The following is a 19135-nucleotide window of genomic DNA, read 5'->3' as shown; positions in this document are numbered from 1 at the left end:
CTAGGTTATCCTATGTAGTGTTTTTCCACAATTGAGCTGGAGACTGGTGGAAAGACACTAATAGGAATTTTTTTTTTTTCAAATTTTAAACAGGCTGCACTATTTCAAAAAAAGGAAAATTTTTCTCAAGGTAGGAGCCAGTAACGAACCCTGAGCTGAATCCAACCGGCTATGGCTGCACACAGACTACAGGGCGAGCTGGGCTCACACGGAGACCGTGCAGACAGCCGTAAACGGCGCTGCAAGGCCAAAAAACCCTCCTCTAGGTTATCCTATATAGTGTTTTTCCACTATTTAGCTGGATACGAGTGGAAAGACACTTATAGGATTTTTTTTTTCAAATTTTAAACAGGCTGCACTATTTGAAAAAAAAGGAAAATTTTTCGCAAGGTATGAGCCAGTAACGAACCCTGAGCTGAATCCAACCGGCTATGGCTGCACACAGACTACAGGGCGAGCTGGGCTCACACGGAGACCGTGCAGACAGCCGTAAACGGCGCTGCAAGGCCAAAAAACCCTCCTCTAGGTTATCCTATATAGTGTTTTTCCACTATTTAGCTGGATACGAGTGGGAAGACACTAATAGGAATTTTTTTTTTCAAATTTTAAACAGGCTGCACTATTTGAAAAAAAGGAAAATTTTTCTCAAGGTATGAGCCAGTAACGAACCCTGAGCTGAATCCAACCGGCTATGGCTGCACACAGACTACAGGGCGAGCTGGGCTCACACGGAGACCGTGCAGACAGCCGTAAACGGCGCTACAAGGCCCAAAAACCCCCCTCTAGGTTATCCTATGTAGTGTTTTTCCACAATAGAGCTGGAGACTGGTGGAAAAACACTAATAGGAAATTTGAGAAAAAATGTGCAGCAGGCTGCACTAAGAGCAAAAAAGAACAACTGTGTGAGGCAGTGTGAACCCCCCCGAGCTGAATACAACCGGGTATATGGCTGCACACAGACTACAGAGTGAGCTGCACACACACACACACACAGAGACCTTGCAGAACGCTGTTAAAACAGCGCTGCAAGGCAAGAGCAAGGTGAACAGTGAAGAACACACAGCGTTTTGCTAAATTAGCCTTTGGAAAGGAAAATAAAGCAATTAGCAAGCTCAACTGGCCCTCAGTTAGAACACAGCGTCCTGTCCCTAACTGAAATCACAGCAGAGTGAGCGCAAAATGGCGGCAGCGCTTTTTTATAGTGCAGAGTGACATCATTTCAGCAGCCAATCCCAGCCTTGCCAGTACTTACATGCCCACCATGCTAAACAGGATGTGCCCACACTTTCATTCATTCCTCATTGGCTGCTGCGTTCAATTTGAATTCTGGGAACTTCCGATTCCGGTATCCGATACGCGGGAAGTATCGGAATTCGGTATCGGAATTCCGATACCGCAAATATCGGCCGATACCCGATACTTGCGGTATCGGAATGCTCAACACTAGCTCTGATGGATTCCACCTTCTTGGGATCAGGTCGTACTCCTGCCGAGAAAATGTGACCATAAAACTCCAATTAATTTTTATCAAATTAGAATTTTTCTTTGTTTAAAGTGAGTCCAGCAGAAAGCAGACATTCAAAGATAGCATATAGAGCACGATTATGTTCAGCTTGAGTTTTCCCAAAAACTAGTATGTCATCACTGTAATTAAAGGCATTTGGAATGTGTTGAATGACGCTCCTTATCGTATCTTGAAAAATTTCCGCTGCTGAGCAGACCCCAAACGTAAATCTTTTGTATCTTCTGAGACCCACATGGGTGGAAAATGTTGTTAAGTATCTGGATTCTGGGCTCAATTCTAATTGATGATAGCCCTTATTGAGGTCGAGCTTTGAAAAAATGGTTGCTCCATTTAATAAATGAATAATGTCATCAATTGTGGGTGAGATACGTCTTTCCCTCTGAATAACAGTTTTCGTCCTTCTTTCTCAGATGAAATGGAATACGCCTGTGAGCCTGGGCAACTGGACGAACACTGTCATCCACATGAAGATGCAATTGAGAGTCCTTTAATTTTCTCAATCCACTAAATAGGGAGGGAAAACTGTTCACCATGGCTTGTACATCCAGGTCCGCAGGGTCGGTTATGGTATGAATAATCTGGATGAGTCCTAGCTTCAAGGCAGTGTGATAGCTGAGAAGACAGCCTCCCCATCCTTGTAATGTGTGAAAAGTGGTTTTCTGCCTATTTTCTATATTCCTATTTTCTTTCTAGCTAAGTTCAGCAGCAAATTGTCCCATTGTATCTAGAGGTGTTTTAGATCCATATGGAAAGATTTTAGTATGCACTTGCTGTAAGACTGGCTTTATTTTCAATTGTTCATAAGCATTGCTGTCTATGATATCCAACGAAGCTCTGAGCCAGTGACAGAAGTCGTGAACACATAGTTCTCAGCCACAGACATTTCTTCTATATCTTGATTTACCATTTTTATATTTGCAGGCTTTGTCATTGGCAGAGGAGACTCGTTGGGCGCTGACTTGCAGACAACTGCAAAATGGTTCCCTTTTCCACATTTACTGCAAGTTTGTCCTATACCTTGACATTTGTTCAAGTGGTGAGGGAAATCTTGTCCACATATATAACATTTCTTCTGTTTCGAGGCTTGCTTGCCTTGTGCACTTTTATGTTTGAGATTATGCACATGTAAATTTTCCCCATTCTCCATTGCAGTTGCCTTATGATCTGCTATCTCTATAGCACGGGCCATCTTGAGTAAATCATGCAGAGAGAGATCCTGCTGCAGAGCTTTACGCCTTATGTTATTAGACAAGCAGGTGACAATTACTTGAGTTAGGATTTCATCATCTACGTCAGTAAATGCACACCCATGTGCTAGTTCTTTTAGCCGGGTGACATAGGTGTCTATGGATTCTTCTGGAAGCTGCTTAGCAATCCTGAACTTGTACCTTTCATACCTGATGTTTTGTTTAGGGTTGAAGTAGTCAGTGAGAGCTTTAGAGCAGCTGCTGTATGTGTCTGTCTCTGCTGCCGGTAATGTGCTGTATATGTCATAGACTCCTGTGCCCGCGCAATGCAGGAACACAGCTCTCTTTCTTTTCTCTTCTTTTATGTCCATTGCTTCCAGGAAATTCTCAAACCAGTTTAGCCATTTTCTCCTGTTTTGAGAGAGATTAGTGCCATCAGTCATATCAAACTGTGGGAACGTGTACAAGTATTCAGCCATGATGGAGTCTCTCAGTGGCGCTGGCGTGTGAAGCAGTAAAGCAGGGGTCGGTACTCACAGCAGCAGGTGATTGAATCCTATCCTCGTCGCCAGTTGTAATGTCCACATGGTGCAAGGAATTTAAGAGAGTAAGCTTTAACTGTAGTTTATTCGTCTCCTCTTTTCCTCCAGCACACAGCATAACATTTTCTCCTCAGGCTAGAACTGAAACTGAAAATAAACTCCCGCCCTCAATTTCTTAATCATTATAAATTACAATCATCATCCCTGATTTCGTTGACAATTGCCTTTGTGTTTTTGAAAACTTTATTATTACCCCTGATGAAAAAACTTAACCCAAAATGTTAATTTTTTTTGTTAGAAATACACACAAGGTTGTTAAATTCAACTATAGAAACAGTGTTTAAATCTTTTATTAAATTAAGTTTCCCCTTAAAAAAAAAATGCAACGTAACCCAAAACGCTATGCTGCAAAATAGTAACACAAATGTTCACACCTAAAAACAAAAGAAGAGCCGCAGCATGTGTTATGGTCAAGGGGTATATGGTTAATAACATTTAAAAAAAAAAAAATGTAAATGTATCCCTTATATAAAAGATTTTTTAAATAATACACCCCCCATACTTTACAAAAAAAGAACAAGACAGAAATACATGTAGCATGTAAATTTGGCATCCCAAAAGCAAGCACCCGCAATATATGTGTAAATGAGGGAGTGTACAAGTTTAGTATTAGACTACTACAGGAGTGAGCAAAAAAAAATAACATTTTCAACAACATAAACACTTTATCAGGTATACAGTTGTTTTTAAATTTTTGGACTCTGCAGATTTGTTATTTGTATTAAAAAAAAAATAAATAATTACCTTTATAACTTCCCTGCCTGTGACACAAGCCTAGGATTCAGGATTCGTCTTTACTATAAAAAATTAGGACACAGAGTATTAAACTGCCCTCCTGGCTTACAATGTCAGTGTGCTAAGATCATAAAAAGTGCTGTTTTGAGGTGATAAGCTGTTATTGCAGTATACCACAGATCAATGATTTCAATCACACGGACTATGCAGGTGCAGCCCTTCCCAATCTCACTTGAAGCTTTGGATTATTATTTGACTAGCACTCTAATTTTCAGTGTGCTTCAGCTGTAGTATACACTAGGGCACAAGTACTACACAATCCAATTTAGACCTTTTTCTATCCCTATGTGGAATGACCTGTTTGTTCTGTCCTCCTATCACCATGCTATAAAGTCCTTCGCAGGCCCCATCTATCTTTTATACTGGACTAGATGGTGGCCCGGTTCTAAAGCATTGGTGATTCTAGAATATGTATGTAGTTTATTTATGAAGTTTTCAGAATAATGCAATTTATGCACTGGATTCGGCCGGCTGGGCGCGACCAATTAGCGAAGCGTGGTTCAAATTCTGCACCAATTCACGGCTGGACTGCGCCTGTTGCTGATTGTTTGTGGATGGCCAGGCGTGACCAATCAGTGAAGCCAGGGCCGGCTCCAGGTTTTTGAGGGCCCCCGGCGAAAGAGTCTCAGTGGGCCCCCCTCTTTAACACATACCACGATTCATGATGCACAGATACAGCAGAGAAATATACCACAGCCAAGTAGCATATAACACAGTATATAGCACAGCGATGTAGTATATAGCACAGCCCACATAGTATACAGCACAGAGACATGGTATATAACATAGCTCACGCAGTATATAACACAGCCCACGTAGTATATAACACAGCCCACGTAGTATATAGCAATGTGGGCACCATATCCCTGTTAAAAAAAGAATGAAAATAAAAAATAGTTATATACTCACCTTCCGGCAGCTCCCAGATCCAGGCGAAGCGTTTAGCGATGCTCCTCACGACGCTCCGGTCCCAAGAATGCATTGCGGTCTCGCGAGATGATGACGTAGCGGTCTCGCGAGGAGTGGGAAAGGCGCCGGAAGGTGAGTATATAATGATTTTTTATTTTTTTTAATTATTTTTAACATTAGATCTTTTTACTATTGATGCTGCATAGGCAGCATCAATTGTAAAAAGTTGGTCACACAGGGTTAATAGCAGCGTTAACGGACTGCGTTACACCGTGGCATAACGTGGTGTAACGCAGCCATTAACCCTGTGTGAGCGCTGACTGGAGTGTGGAGTATGGAGGGGGCGAATTTGCGGCTGGACTGTGCCCATCGCTGACCAATCAGTGACGTGGGATTTCCGTGACAGACAGACAGACAAGCAGAGAGACAGAAAGACAGACGGAAGTACCCCTTAGACGATTATATATATACATGCGACAATCCCCCTGATTGGTTGCACTAGACTATGTGATGTGATAGCTGCAGGGAATTATGTGGACTCCTACGCGGCCTCCCAGAAAGTCACTAGCCCATTTTGTGACTCTTCTGCAGTGCGTCAAATGGCACCGATGATATTTTAAAATTGTTTTCCAATCTTCGTGAATTGAATTGCAAACTGAATTTCTGGAGACATGTGGACCTTGCAAAATTTCACTCAAAGTCAAGTCTTACCAAATGACTCTTCAGTACGATCAACGGATTTCTTTAACAAGCAAGCCATGAAACATTATGCAGACAGAAGGCGAGGGGCACAGCCATGTGCCATCAAAAGAGGTGATATCGTTATTGTGCATCAAAAATCAACCAACAAAACCTCAGCTGTATATAGTCCTGCAAAATATAATGTTACTGAGAGAGAAGGCAATATGGTCACGGCTGAGCGGGACGGACACTCCATCACTCGAAATTCCTCACATTTTAAAATCATACCGCAGAACAATGGTAATGAACTCCCACCAGTGGAAGATTTGATACCCAACGGTGGAGAGGACCAACAGGAGGTGGCTGATCCGTTAGCAGCGGACACCCCCAATGAACCCAGACATTACCCTACACGGGAAAGAAGGCCTCCATCGAGACTTATTGAAGAGATATAATTAAAAAAAAGGAATAAGATAATACAGACATAAGGTTTCTCTTGGACATTTTCGTGTTGTTGCATTGTCAATATTTGTTTTAGGTTGTTAGTATACATACATAAAAAAGGGGAGATGATGTAATGTATAATGATTAGTGTTGAGCATTCCGATACTACATCCGAATTCCGATACCGAGTTCCGATACTTTTACGATATCGGATACCGGAATCAGAAGTTCCCATAGTGCAATGATGCACTATAATGGAATGTGGGCGGTGCATGGGCGGAGACTGTGTGTCTGTGTGGGCGGGGTCTGCTGCCCGGAAGTGCTGTTTGCACAGAGCCAAACACCTCACTAATGTGTTAGTGGGGTTCAGTAACGTCTGCTGCTCCCCTGCTGTGTATCCGGCAATGTGTCATGCGACCGCCACGCTGGCACAATAACTGACATTCAAATGCCTCCAATGCAGGCTTAGGCCTACTCACTGCTCCTCTTGCTGTCCCTGGGCTCCAACACCGCTGGTTGCTGCCCGGAAGTGCTGTTTGCACAGAGCCAAACACCTCGCCAATGTGTTAGTGAGGTTCAGTAACGCCTGCTGCTCATCTGCTGTGTATCCGGCAACGTGTCATGCGACCGCCACGCTTGCACAATAACTGACATTCAAATGCCTCCAATGCAGGCTTTGGCCTACACACTGTTCCTCTTGCTGTCCCTGGGCTCCAACACCGCTGGTTGCTGCCCGGAAGTGCTGTTTGCACAGAGCCAAACACCTCGCCAATGTGTTAGTGGGGTTCAGTAACGCCTGCTGCTCCCCTGCTGTGTATCCGGCAACGTGTCATGCGACCGCCACGCTGGCACTACAACAGCAATTAAAGGGAACCTGTCTTCTCCTCTCAAGCATTTGTAACTGTAAGAGCCACCATGTGCAGCAGTAATGCTGCACAAGGAACAGGTGGGTCTTTTCGTTATGCTCCTTGCAGACGTTGCACTTAACACTTATAAAATATGTGTCCCCTCATAACGTGAAACCGTCCCGGAGGTGGGACTTTCCTTCGCAATGAGATGCAGCACATCCTGCATTCATACCCCTTTGGCGCCAGCGCTGTTGTGTTAAACCTTGGCCATGCGCAGTTAGCGCTACCCATCTTCTGAAATCTTTTGTTGTCAGGATGACTGCGCCTGTGTGGCCGCGCAGCCCGAGATCCCGCCATGCAGTGTCTTCTGAGTTACTCACACTGCGGAGCTGGGATTCATGGGAATGCGCTGTGCATATATTCGCCTCTTTATCATCTCCTTCCGCCTTCCTATGACTGTGCGGTGTCACGGCCGTGGCATGTGATTTGGGATCAGCTGACGCCGCACACTCTGAGGAAGGCGTAAGGAGATGAGTGAGTTGCGAAGACAGGCACTGCGCAAGGCCATGAATCCCAGGCCCGCGGTGTCTTCTGAGTTACTCACACTGCGGGGTTGAGATTCATGGGAATGCGGTGTGCATATCTTCGCCTCTTTATCATCTCCTTCCGCCTTCCTATGACTGTGCGGCGTCACGGCCGTGGCATGTGACTTGGGATCAGCTGACGCCGCACACTCTGATGAAGGCGTAAGGAGATGAGTGAGTTGCGAAGACAGGCACTGCGCAAGGCCATGAATCCCAGGCCCACAGTGTCTTTTGAGTTACTCACACTGCGGGGCTGGGATTCATGGGAATGCGCTGTGCATATCTTCGCGTCTTTATCATCTCCTTCCGCCTTGCTCTGACTGTGCGGCATCACGGCTGTGGCATGTGATTAGGGATCAGCTGACGCCACACACTCTGAAGAAGGCGGATGTAGAGGAGTGAGAGGCAAAGATATGCACTGTGCATGCCCATGAATCCCAGGCCCACAGTGTGACTAAATCAGAAGACACTGTGTGGCGGGATCTTGGGCTGCGTGGCCGCACAGGCGCAGTCATCCTGACACCAAAAGATGTCAGAAGATGGGCAGCGCTAATTGTGCATGGCCAAGGTTTAACACAACAGCGCGGGCTCTGTGACAGATTCAAACAACGCTGAGGAGGCAGCGGCTGGCGCCAAAGGGGTATGAATGCCGGCTGTGCTGCGTGTCATTACAAAGGAAAGTCCCACTTCCGGGACGGTTTCATGGTGTCAGGGGACACATTTTATAAGTGTTGAGTTCAGCGTGTGCAAGGAACATAATTTTAAAGAGCCACCTTTTCCTTGTGCAGTGTTAGTGCTGCACAAGGTGGTTCTTTCAGATACTAATGCCTGGGGGGTTAAAGGTTCCCTTTCATCTTGCTCCAATTAGGCCTCAGCCTACACTCTGTTTGTCATGCAATCCCTGGGCTCCAACACCACCAGTTGCTGCTCAGAAGTCTCTTTGGCACGGGTGCTCCCTCCTGCCCAGCCTGGTTCCAGCACTGTCAGCTGGTTCCAGGTAGTGTCAAGGTCACTTAGACTCCAATACGTTGTCCTGTCGTGTTGCGGTCGGGTTAGCCGACTCCATGGTGCCTCCAGTTTAGGAGCATCCTATGTGGGCTGCGGCAATTGGTAATCAAGGCTGGTTCTGTAGTGCCAATAGGACAAGCTCCCCCTGTAGGACTGTTGGTTTTCAGTAACTGCGGCAGCCTCGCGGCCTAGCTATTATTTCTTTTCCTGTGGACCTTCTGCTCCACATCCTGGTTCCAGCACCGTCAGCTGGTTCCGGGCAGAGCCTTTGGCTTAGGAGCCTCCTTCTGGGTATCCGAGTTCCACCAACGTCAGGTGGTCCTTGGTAGTGCTTTGTGGCATAGGTACCTCCTGCTTAGTAACCGTGTTCCAGCACCGTCAGCTGGTCCTCGGTCATGCCATTGGCTCTTGCATCCTTGGGCAACGCATCCGGGTTCTGGTACCGTCAGCTGGTTCTCGGCAGTGTCTTTGTCAAGGGTACTCCCTCTTGCCCAGCCTGGTTCCAGCACCGTCAGCTGGTTCCGGGTAGTGTCAAGGTCACTTAGACTCCAATACATCGCCCTGTCGTGTTGCGGTCGGGTTAGCCGACTCCATGGTGCCTCCAGTTTAGGAGCTTCCTATGTGGGCTGCGGCAATTGGTAATCAAGGCTGGTTCTGTAGTGCCAATAGGACAAGCTCCCCCTGTAGGACTGTTGGTTTTCAGTAACTGCGGCAGCCTCGCGGCCTAGCTATTATTTCTTTTCCTGTGGACCTTCTGCTCCACATCCTGGTTCCAGCACCGTCAGCTGGTTCCGGGCAGAGCCTTTGGCTTAGGAGCCTCCTTCTGGGTATCCGAGTTCCACCAACGTCAGGTGGTCCTTGGTAGTGCTTTGTGGCATAGGTACCTCCTGCTTAGTAACCGTGTTCCAGCACCGTCAGCTGGTCCTTGGTCATGCCATTGGCTCTTCTACCTTCGGGTACCCATCCGGGTTCCAGTACCATCAGCTGGTTCTCGGCAGTGTCTTTTGCTCTTGTACCTTCTGCTCCCCATCCTGGTTCCAGTACCGTCAGCTGGTTCCAGGCAGAGCCTTTGGCTTAGGTGCCTCCTTCTGGGTATCCGAGTTCCACCAATGTCAGGTGGTCCTTGGTAGTGCTTTGTGGCACAGGTACCTGCGGCTTAGTAACCGGGTTCCAGCACCGTCAGCTGGTCCTCGGTCGTGCCATTGGCTCTTCTACCTTCGGGTAGCCATCTGGGTTCCAGTACCGTCAGCTGGTTCTCGGCAGTTCCTCGGCCTTCTTGTACCTCCTGCTACAGTTCCAAGTTCAAGAGCCTAAGCATGACGACCCTGAAGGCCGAAAAGCAAAAGAACAAGAAGCTGCAGAACAAAAAGCAGAACATTAAGCATAAGACTAAAAATCAGAGCAAAAGATATTATCTAAATTATACGGAGAACAAGACTAAGCAGTGTATGGGGGTGAGTCCGTTCCTCCTCGTGGTGCCCCTGGAAAAAACCTGCTGCTGCAGGCCAAACTGAACGCGGACAAATCCTGTTTTAAATCTTTTGTGACAGGCAGAACGGAAGGTGTAATCTTCAAACTTTTACAGATAACAACTACAGGAATGCCTGATTGTCACACATAAGATTTTGATGAAGAAGAGGAATATGAAGGAGATGATGAAGTTGAATATGAAGAAGAAGAAGAGTTGAATGAGAAGAATATGAGGAATTTTAAAAAAAAGGATAATAGGAAGAAGGTGAAGAAGAAGATGAATAAGGTGAAGAAGAAGTTGATGAAAAATATGCTGCTGGTGAGGATGATAAAGAAGAAAGTGTGGTAGAAGTAAAAAAAAGTGCAGAGCATGGAAGTAGAGAAACATAAATTTCTGACAAAATCTAAAAAACCTAAACATAGTCAAAATCTTTTGGACTCCAAACGTCTTAAAAAATTTATAATTCCTGCTATTCCATTTGAATGGGCTAAACCTCTATGCCTTTAATGTCCCCTCTACCTGCTCCGATACATGCTACGCTATTCTTAGTTGTTTTCCTTCATCTGGAATTAGGTTACAAGGAAATAAAGGGTTTATTTTAATTCCGATATTTTGCTCCCATTGACTTGCATTGGTATCGGGTATCGGTATCGGCGAGATCCGATATTTTGCCGATATCGGCCGATCCAATCCGATACCGATACTTTCAAATATCGGAAGGTATCGCTCAACACTACTATTAAGTCTGTGAAGCTTTTGAGTACACTCCTGATGACTAGTTCATAGAATGTGTGAACAGTTCTTCAGACTCACCCATCTGTGTTTCCGTACAGTCAGTTGTTCGGTTGGAGATTTGGGACACAGGGGGATGCAAGGGGAATTTGGATGCCACCTCTGTGGACTGTACTGGCTGTGATGTTGAGGTGGAGGAAGGGGAAGAGTGGCCACTTGAAGCTGCTATTGCCATCCAATCGAGCACACGCTCTTTCTGGGTCTCATCAACAAGGTGTACCACTGTGCGTCTGCTAAAGAAAGGTAGTGGAGTAGCCCGTCCAGTAACAGAAATTGCCAGTTGTCTTTGCATAGGACGTGATGTTGTTTCACTAGTGCTTTCACAAACATTACCACCTACCCCACGTACACCTTGAACACCAAGCCTAATTCCCCTTGCACCACGACCTCGCTTTTTCCCAGTCATGTTGCTCAGATAGTTTAGTAGGAGCACAGCATTAGCAATAAAAAATAGATTTTAAACACTGCATCACCTTTGCAAACAGCTGAATTTCAGCGACATTAAATTCAAAGGTGAAATATGGCGTGCTGTATCATGTGTTATGACCTGGTAGTCAGGACAATAATGGACCTGGTGGTTAAGAGCACATGGAATGACCTGATAGTTACTGATAATAAGGACGAGCTCTGGGACGTGGGAACTCTGCTGACCGCAATCCCTAAACCTATCAAACACACTAGAAATAGCCGTGGATTGCGCCTAACACTCCCTATGCAACTCGGCACAGCCTAAGAAACTAGCTAGCCCTGAAGATAGAAAAATAAAGCCTACCTTGCCTCAGAGAAATTCCCCAAAGGAAAAGGCAGCCCCCCACATATAATGACTGTGAGTAAAGATGAAAATACAAACACAGAGATGAAATAGATTTAGCAAAGTGAGGCCCGACTTACTGAACAGACCGAGGATAGGAAAGGTTACTTTGCGGTCAGCACAAAAACCTACAAAAAGACCACGCAGAGGGCGCAAAAAGACCCTCCGCACCGACACACGGTGCGGAGGCGCTCCCTCTGCATCCCAGAGCTTCCAGCAAGCAAGACAACAAATTAAATAGCAAGCTGGACAGAAAAATAGCAAACCAAAGAAATACAAGCTGGAACTTAGCTTCTGATGGGAAGACAGGTCACAAGAACGATCCAGGAATGAACTAGACTAATACTGGAACATTGAAAGGTGGCCTGGAGCAAAGATCTAAGTGGAGTTAAATAGAGCAGCAGCTAACGAATTAACCTCGTCACCTGTGAAACTCAGAAACACCCACCAAAGGAAGTCCATGGACAGAACCAGCCGAAGTACCATTCATGACCACAGGAGGGAGCCCGACAACCGAATTCACAACAGTACCCCCCCCCTTGAGGAGGGGTCACCGAACCCTCACCAGAGCCCCCAGGCCGACCAGGATGAGCCAAATGAAAGGCACGAACCAGATCGGCAGCATGAATATCAGAGGCAAAAACCCAGGAATTATCTTCCAGACCATAACTCTTCCACTTGACCAGGTACTGGAGTTTCCGTCTCGAAACACGAGAATCCAAAATCTTCTCCACCACATACTCCAACTCCCCCTCAACTAACACCGGGGCAGGAGGATCAACGGATGGAACCACAGGCGCCACATATCTCCGCAATAACGACCTATGGAACACATTATGGATGGCAAAAGAAGCAGGAAGGGCCAAACGAAATGACACAGGATTGATAACCTCAGAAATCTTATACGGACCAATGAAACGAGGCTAAAACTTAGGAGAGGAAACCTTCATAGGAACATAACGAGACGACAACCAAACCAAATCCCCAACACGAAGTCGGGGACCCACACAGCGCCGGCGGCATCTCAGATATGTTTCCAAAGTTTGATTAGTTTGTTCGGTTTGGCCATTTGTCTGAGGATGGAAAGCCGAGGAAAAAGACAAATCAATGCCCATCCTAGCACAAAAGGATCGCCAAAACCTTGAAACAAACTGGGAACCTCTGTCAGAAACGATGTTCTCCGGGATACCATGTAAACGAACCACATGCTGGAAAAATAATGGCACCAAATCAGAGGAGGAAGGCAATTTAGACAAAGGTACCAAATGGACCATCTTAGAAAAGCGATCACAAACCACCCAAATGACCGACATCTTTTGAGAGACGGGGAGATCCGAAATAAAATCCATAGAAATATGCGTCCAGGGCCTCTTCGGGACCGGCAAGGGCAAAAGCAACCCACTGGCACGAGAACAGCATGGCTTAGCCCGAGCACAAGTCCCACAGGACTGCACAAAAGAACGCACATCCCTATGAGGAGGTAGGGCACTGGCTTTGGGCTCATCAAATACATCCCGATAATCCGACAAAAACTCTGGAACTTCAGAAGGAGTGGAAGATGAAATAGACAAAAATGGAACATCACCATGTACTCCCTGGCAACCCCAGCTGGACACAGACATAGATTTCCAGTCCAATACTGGATTATGAGCCTGTAGCCATGGCAACCCCAAAACGACCACATCATGCAGATTATGCAACACCAGAAAGCGGATATCCTCCTGATGTGCAGGAGCCATGCACATGGTCAATTGGGTCCAGTACTGAGGCTTATTCTTGGCCAAAGGCGTAGCATCAATTCCTCTCAATGGAATAGGATACTGCAAGGGCTCCAAGAAAAAACCACAGCGCCTAGCATACTCCAAGTCCATCAAATTCAGGGCAGCGCCTGAATCCACAAATGCCATAACAGAATAGGATGACAAAGAGCAAATCAGAGTAACAGACAATAGAAATTTAGACTGTACCGTACCAATGGTGGCAGACCTAGCGAACCGCTTAGTGCGCTTAGGACAATCGGAGATTGCATGAGTGGAATCACCACAGTAAAAACATAGCCCATTCCGACGTCTGTGCTCTTGCCGTTCAGCTCTGGTCAAAGTCCTATCACATTGCATAGGCTCAGGCCCATGCTCAGATAGTACCGCCAAATGGTGCACAGCTTTGCGCTCACGCAAGCGTCGATCGATCTGAATGGCCAAGGACATAGACTCATTCAGACCAGCAGGCATGGGAAACCCCACCATGACATCCTTAAGGGCTTCAGAGAGACCCTTTGTGAAGATTGCTGCCAGGGCGCATTCATTCCACTGAGTGAGCACAGACCACTTTCTAAACTTCTGACAATATATCTCCGCTTCATCCTGACCCTGACACAGAGCCAGCAAGATTTTCTCTGCCTGATCCACTGAATTAGGTTCGTCATAAAGCAATCCAAGCGCCAGGAAAAACGCATGAACATCACGCAATGCCGGATCTCCTGGCGCAAGGGAAAATGCCCAGTCTTGAGGGTCACCACGTAACAAAGAAATAATGATCTTTACTTGTTGAACAGGGTCACCTGAGGAGCGAGGTTTCAAGGCAAGAAACAATTTACAATTATTTTTGAAATTCAAGAACTTAGATCTATCACCAAAAAACAAATCTGGAATTGGAATCCTAGGCTCTGACATCGGATTCTGAACCACAAAATCTTGAATGTTTTGTATCGTTGTAGTGAGATTATCCATCCAAGAGGACAGACCTTGAATGTCCATGTTTACACCAGTGTCCTGAACCACCCAGAGGTAATGGGGAAAATAGAGACAAAACACACTGCAAAGAAAAAAAAATGGTTTCAGAACTTCTCTTATCCCTCTATTGAGATGCATTAGTACTTTGGGCCACCTGTACTGTTATGACCTGGTGGTCAGGACAATAATGGACCTGGTGGTTAAGAGCACACGGAATGACCTGTTAGTTACTGATAATAAGGACGAGCTCTGGGACGTGGGAACTCTGCTGACCGCAATCCCTAAACCTATCAAACACACTAGAAATAGCCGTGGATTGCGCCTAACGCTCCCTATGCAACTCGGCACAGCCTAAGAAACTAGCTAGCCCTGAAGATAGAAAAATAAAGCCTACCTTGCCTCAGAGAAATTCCCCAAAAGAAAAGGCAGCCCCCACATATAATGACTGTGAGTAAAGATGAAAATACAAACACAGAGATGAAATAGATTTAGCAAAGTGAGGCCCGACTTACTGAACAGACCGAGGATAGGAAAGGTTACTTTGCGGTCAGCACAAAAACATACAAAAAGACCACGCAGAGGGCGCAAAAAGACCCTCCGCACCGACTCACAGTGCGGAGGCGCTCCCTCTGCGTCCCAGAGCTTCCAGCAAGCAAGAAAAACAAATTAAATAGCAAGCTTGACAGAAAAATAGCAAGCCAAAGAAATACAAGCTGGAACTTAGCTTCTGATGGGAAGACAGGTCACAAGAACGATCCAGGAATTAACTAGACCAATACTGGAACATTGAAAGGTGGCCTGGAGCAAAGATCTAAGTGGAGTTAAATAGAGCAGCAGCTAACGAATTAACCTCGTCACCTGTGAAACTCAGAAACACCCACTAAAGGAAGTCCATGGACAGAACCAGCCGAAGTACCATTCATGACCACAGGAGGGAGGCCGACAACCGAATTCACAACAATCGTGTTAGTCACAAAAGAAAGAATTGTTTGAGTGTGGATGAGGCCTGTATGACAAAGAAGATATCCTACAAATAATTTGAAAGTCAGATGTGCCCTACTGTATGATGATAGGAACAGAAGAATGTTTTGGTGGCCTCCGGATAAGACCTATATAACACACTAGATGCTACAAACTATTTTACAGTCAGGTCCCCTACTGTATGACACTAGGAACAGAAGGATTTTTGTGGTCTCTGGATCAGGCATTTACAGCTTAATTTCAACCCAACAAAATGACAGTGTGATACGGCGGGATATCTAACTTTTTGTAACTGAAAAATTATATATTTTTTAATGTGCCTTAAGTCTGCAGACAGTTTCGTATCACCACAGCACTAAATGACAACATGGGATATGGCGAGCTGTACCATATTCAGCAATGGAAAAATTATATATTTTTTTAATCGCGTTAGGTCTGCAGACAGGTTTATATCACCACCACAAAATGACAACGTGGGATACAGCAGGCTATTTCATATTTAGCAACAGAAAAAATTATAATTTTTTTTTTGTGCCTTAGGTCTGCAGACAGTTTCATATCACCACAGCACAAAATGACAAGGTGGGATACAGCATTCTGTTTCACATTTAACTGAAAAAATATTATTTAGAATTTTGTACTCGTGCAAGGAGCACAATAGAAGCAGTGCGCTTGTAGGACATGTGCCCTGCAGGTTTTGTCTGTGGACCTCAGTAATGGCAAGAAAAATGCTGGAAGGTAAATTTAACAGCCACACCAGACACTAGTTATCTGACAGATATACAGCCGCCTAGCTAACTAGCTAAAATTTTGCTGCTAACAGTGCCAGCGTCAGGAGCAGCCTCTCTGCGCTGTTACAGTGTCAAAATGGCGCTAAAACAAGATGTCTGCTCTTTATATGGAGAGGGACATGTGATTTCAGCAGCCAATAACACAAGCTGTTGTGTCAGGACATTGTGGGTGTTTCCTGCGCCCTGATTGGCTAGCTGCAATGTGCACACATAAAGTTAGGAAAAAAAATTACTGTTAACAAGAACACCGCGCCTCTGTACTCTGCAAACCCTTCCCCTCATCAAACACGCGCCAAATGCTCATGATACCCCACCATTATCATTGCTAAAGTGCTGATAATACGTTTTTGGAAACGCCAATATTTTCCTGCACTTTTTACTGAATGTTACCTACTTTTTCCAATTTTATAACATTTTGCTTGTGTTTCTGATCACGACTCCGAATGTGCCATACTCGTTTCGAATTTATGTTTGGCAATCATTTTCCGAGCAAATTCGTTCATCGCTATTCTCTATATGTAAAGCTAATCGTTTAGAGTTGAGTACATTTTGTGCACAGCTTACAGAATTCAGTTTGTGGAAAGGACAAAATAAGTTCAACCAGGTGAAAAAAATAGAGAGACAAGGTAAGGACTAATGATGAGTGAGTATACTCGTTGCTCGGGTGGTCTCCGAGTATTTGTTGTGACTGCTCCGAGATTTAGTTTTCCTTGCCGCAGCTGGATGATTTACCGCTGTTAGCCTTCCTGAGTACATGTGGGGGTTGCCTGGTTGATAGGGAATCCACACATGTAATCAAGCTGTCTAGTAGCCGCAAGTCATCTAGCTGCGGCAAGGAAAACGAAATCTCCAAGCACTAACAAATACTCGGAGACCACCTGAGCGTACTCTGGAAAACCCAAACAACGAGTATACTCGCTCATCACTAGTAAGGACGTTTGGAAGAAAGAATGTATTTTTGCAGTAGGTGGGAAGAATTAGTCTATGACCCTATTATTGGGTGAGTGTAAGAAGACGTTATGGGGTGAAAGGGATTTCTGGTTGAAGAAGACGGTTATACTCAATAGGACGGGATCTCTGAGTTAGATACAGTAGACTTGTATCAATGACACTATATGAGTTACCATAGAATGGCCTCATGCATTCTAATAGAAGGAAATGTGTCAGATTGCTGGAGGCATGTTATCATGTGATAAGTTATTTGAGCAATTTTACTGGACTGTGTTCACTTATAATTGGCCATGATTTTTTTCTCTCTTTCTTGATGTTGCAGCGATCTATCTTCCAAAAGCAACAAAATCATATATGAAGATTTCACCGGGTTGCTTACGAGAATACATTTCTTATCTCAGTTGAACACTTCTGTTTGTAATAATATCCAATAAATTACTTTAAAATGGCCAGTGATACCAGGGTAAGTTTTGCTTGGCTTGCACAATCCCTTATGACAGTTGGAGTCACTGCAACAGTGGCTAAGTATTATTTCTATATATAGTAAGCTATTTATACCCAGGCAGAAAACTGAGCTGAATCTGCAATGTGAGGAGGAAGGAGCAGAAGATAACCGTATGCATCCAGATGCTCACTATGCAGCACAGTATGGTTGCTAATTCACATACAACCTTACTGTGTATTACTGGGCAGAAATCATTACTGCCTACAATGCATTATGATAATAAACTGCAAACATAGACAATACAAATCTATTACACTTTAATTTAAAAAATTTTAAAAAATATATGAATTATCGAAACAATCTAGCAGGACACCTAAAGTTACAGGCATTTCTTAAACAGTTTTAAAGGTCAGGTTGAAGGATTGTCAAGCAGACAACCATTTAATATTCACCATTCTTCATAAAATAGAAAGCATATTTCTATGACGAAGTCATCAATATCACATCGGTGGGGTGTGACACCTGCCATTTCCATTGATCAGCTGTTCTGGTTGCTGGTGGCGGCCGAATAAGGTCAGTTGCGGAGCTGCACAACACTGCTGTATAGTGGCCATGGCTGGGTACTGCACACGCGCACCTATTGTAATGACACCTGGCACCCAATCAATTCTTTTACATTTGATTCAAATAATATATTTTCTGTATACAAGGTATTTAAAAAAAATCGCTGTGTAATTTGGGGTGTATTATTCCGCCAAGGTTTTCTTGTTTTTACAGCTCCAGAGATCAATGTTAAAAGCAATTGCATTTCACAATTGCCATGTTAATTGAACAGTGACTAGCACTACATATATTCTTGTCAGCTTTGATTTTTTATGGAAAACGAGGTTTTGTTGTTATTTCACTACACCTTTTTGGAAATGCAGTAAACTGAGTTTTCCTACAAGAGTAAACTCTGTGTCCTTTTCTTACTCTTATCATTTCATAATCATCCTCCTTCCTAGAGCTAAATTAGTTGTATACCCCATGAGCCCCATCCTTACTAATCGAATCTGACGTATACGGAAAGTCTTAAACTTTCTGACTTCCAGATGCCTAGAAGTGGGTGTTCTGCTTTATCACCGATTGAACACAACAAGCAATTCTGAAAAATGTCACAGGTGAGGATGTTACCTTTAGTAGCCATTCAAACCCATTTATACAAACTTCTGTACATGTTATCAGGCTAAAATCACCATGGTATGTAAACTTTTGATCAGGGCAGGGCCGTATTTGCCTCTAGGCACTTGAGGGCATGTGCTAGGGCGCCAGGATGCGGGGGTCGGCACCTGAGCAAGTTTTTTTTTTTTTTTTAAAGTCCGGGGTCGGCTGCTCGCCCACCTCCCCACCTTCTTGAAGACATCATACTCACCCTCTTCCAGCAGTGCCTGCAACTCTGTTGGTCTCAGCACCGAAAGTTTTCCTGTGCTCAGCAGTCACATGGTACCGCTCATTAAGGTGATGAATATGGATGCGTCTCCACTCCCATAGGCATGGAGCACATATTCATTACCTTAATAAGCGGTACCACGTGACTGC

Source organism: Ranitomeya imitator, chromosome 2 (assembly GCF_032444005.1).
Source record: "Ranitomeya imitator isolate aRanImi1 chromosome 2, aRanImi1.pri, whole genome shotgun sequence".
Lineage (NCBI taxonomy): Eukaryota > Metazoa > Chordata > Amphibia > Anura > Dendrobatidae > Ranitomeya > Ranitomeya imitator.
Note: the sequence above shows the minus strand (reverse complement) of the source record.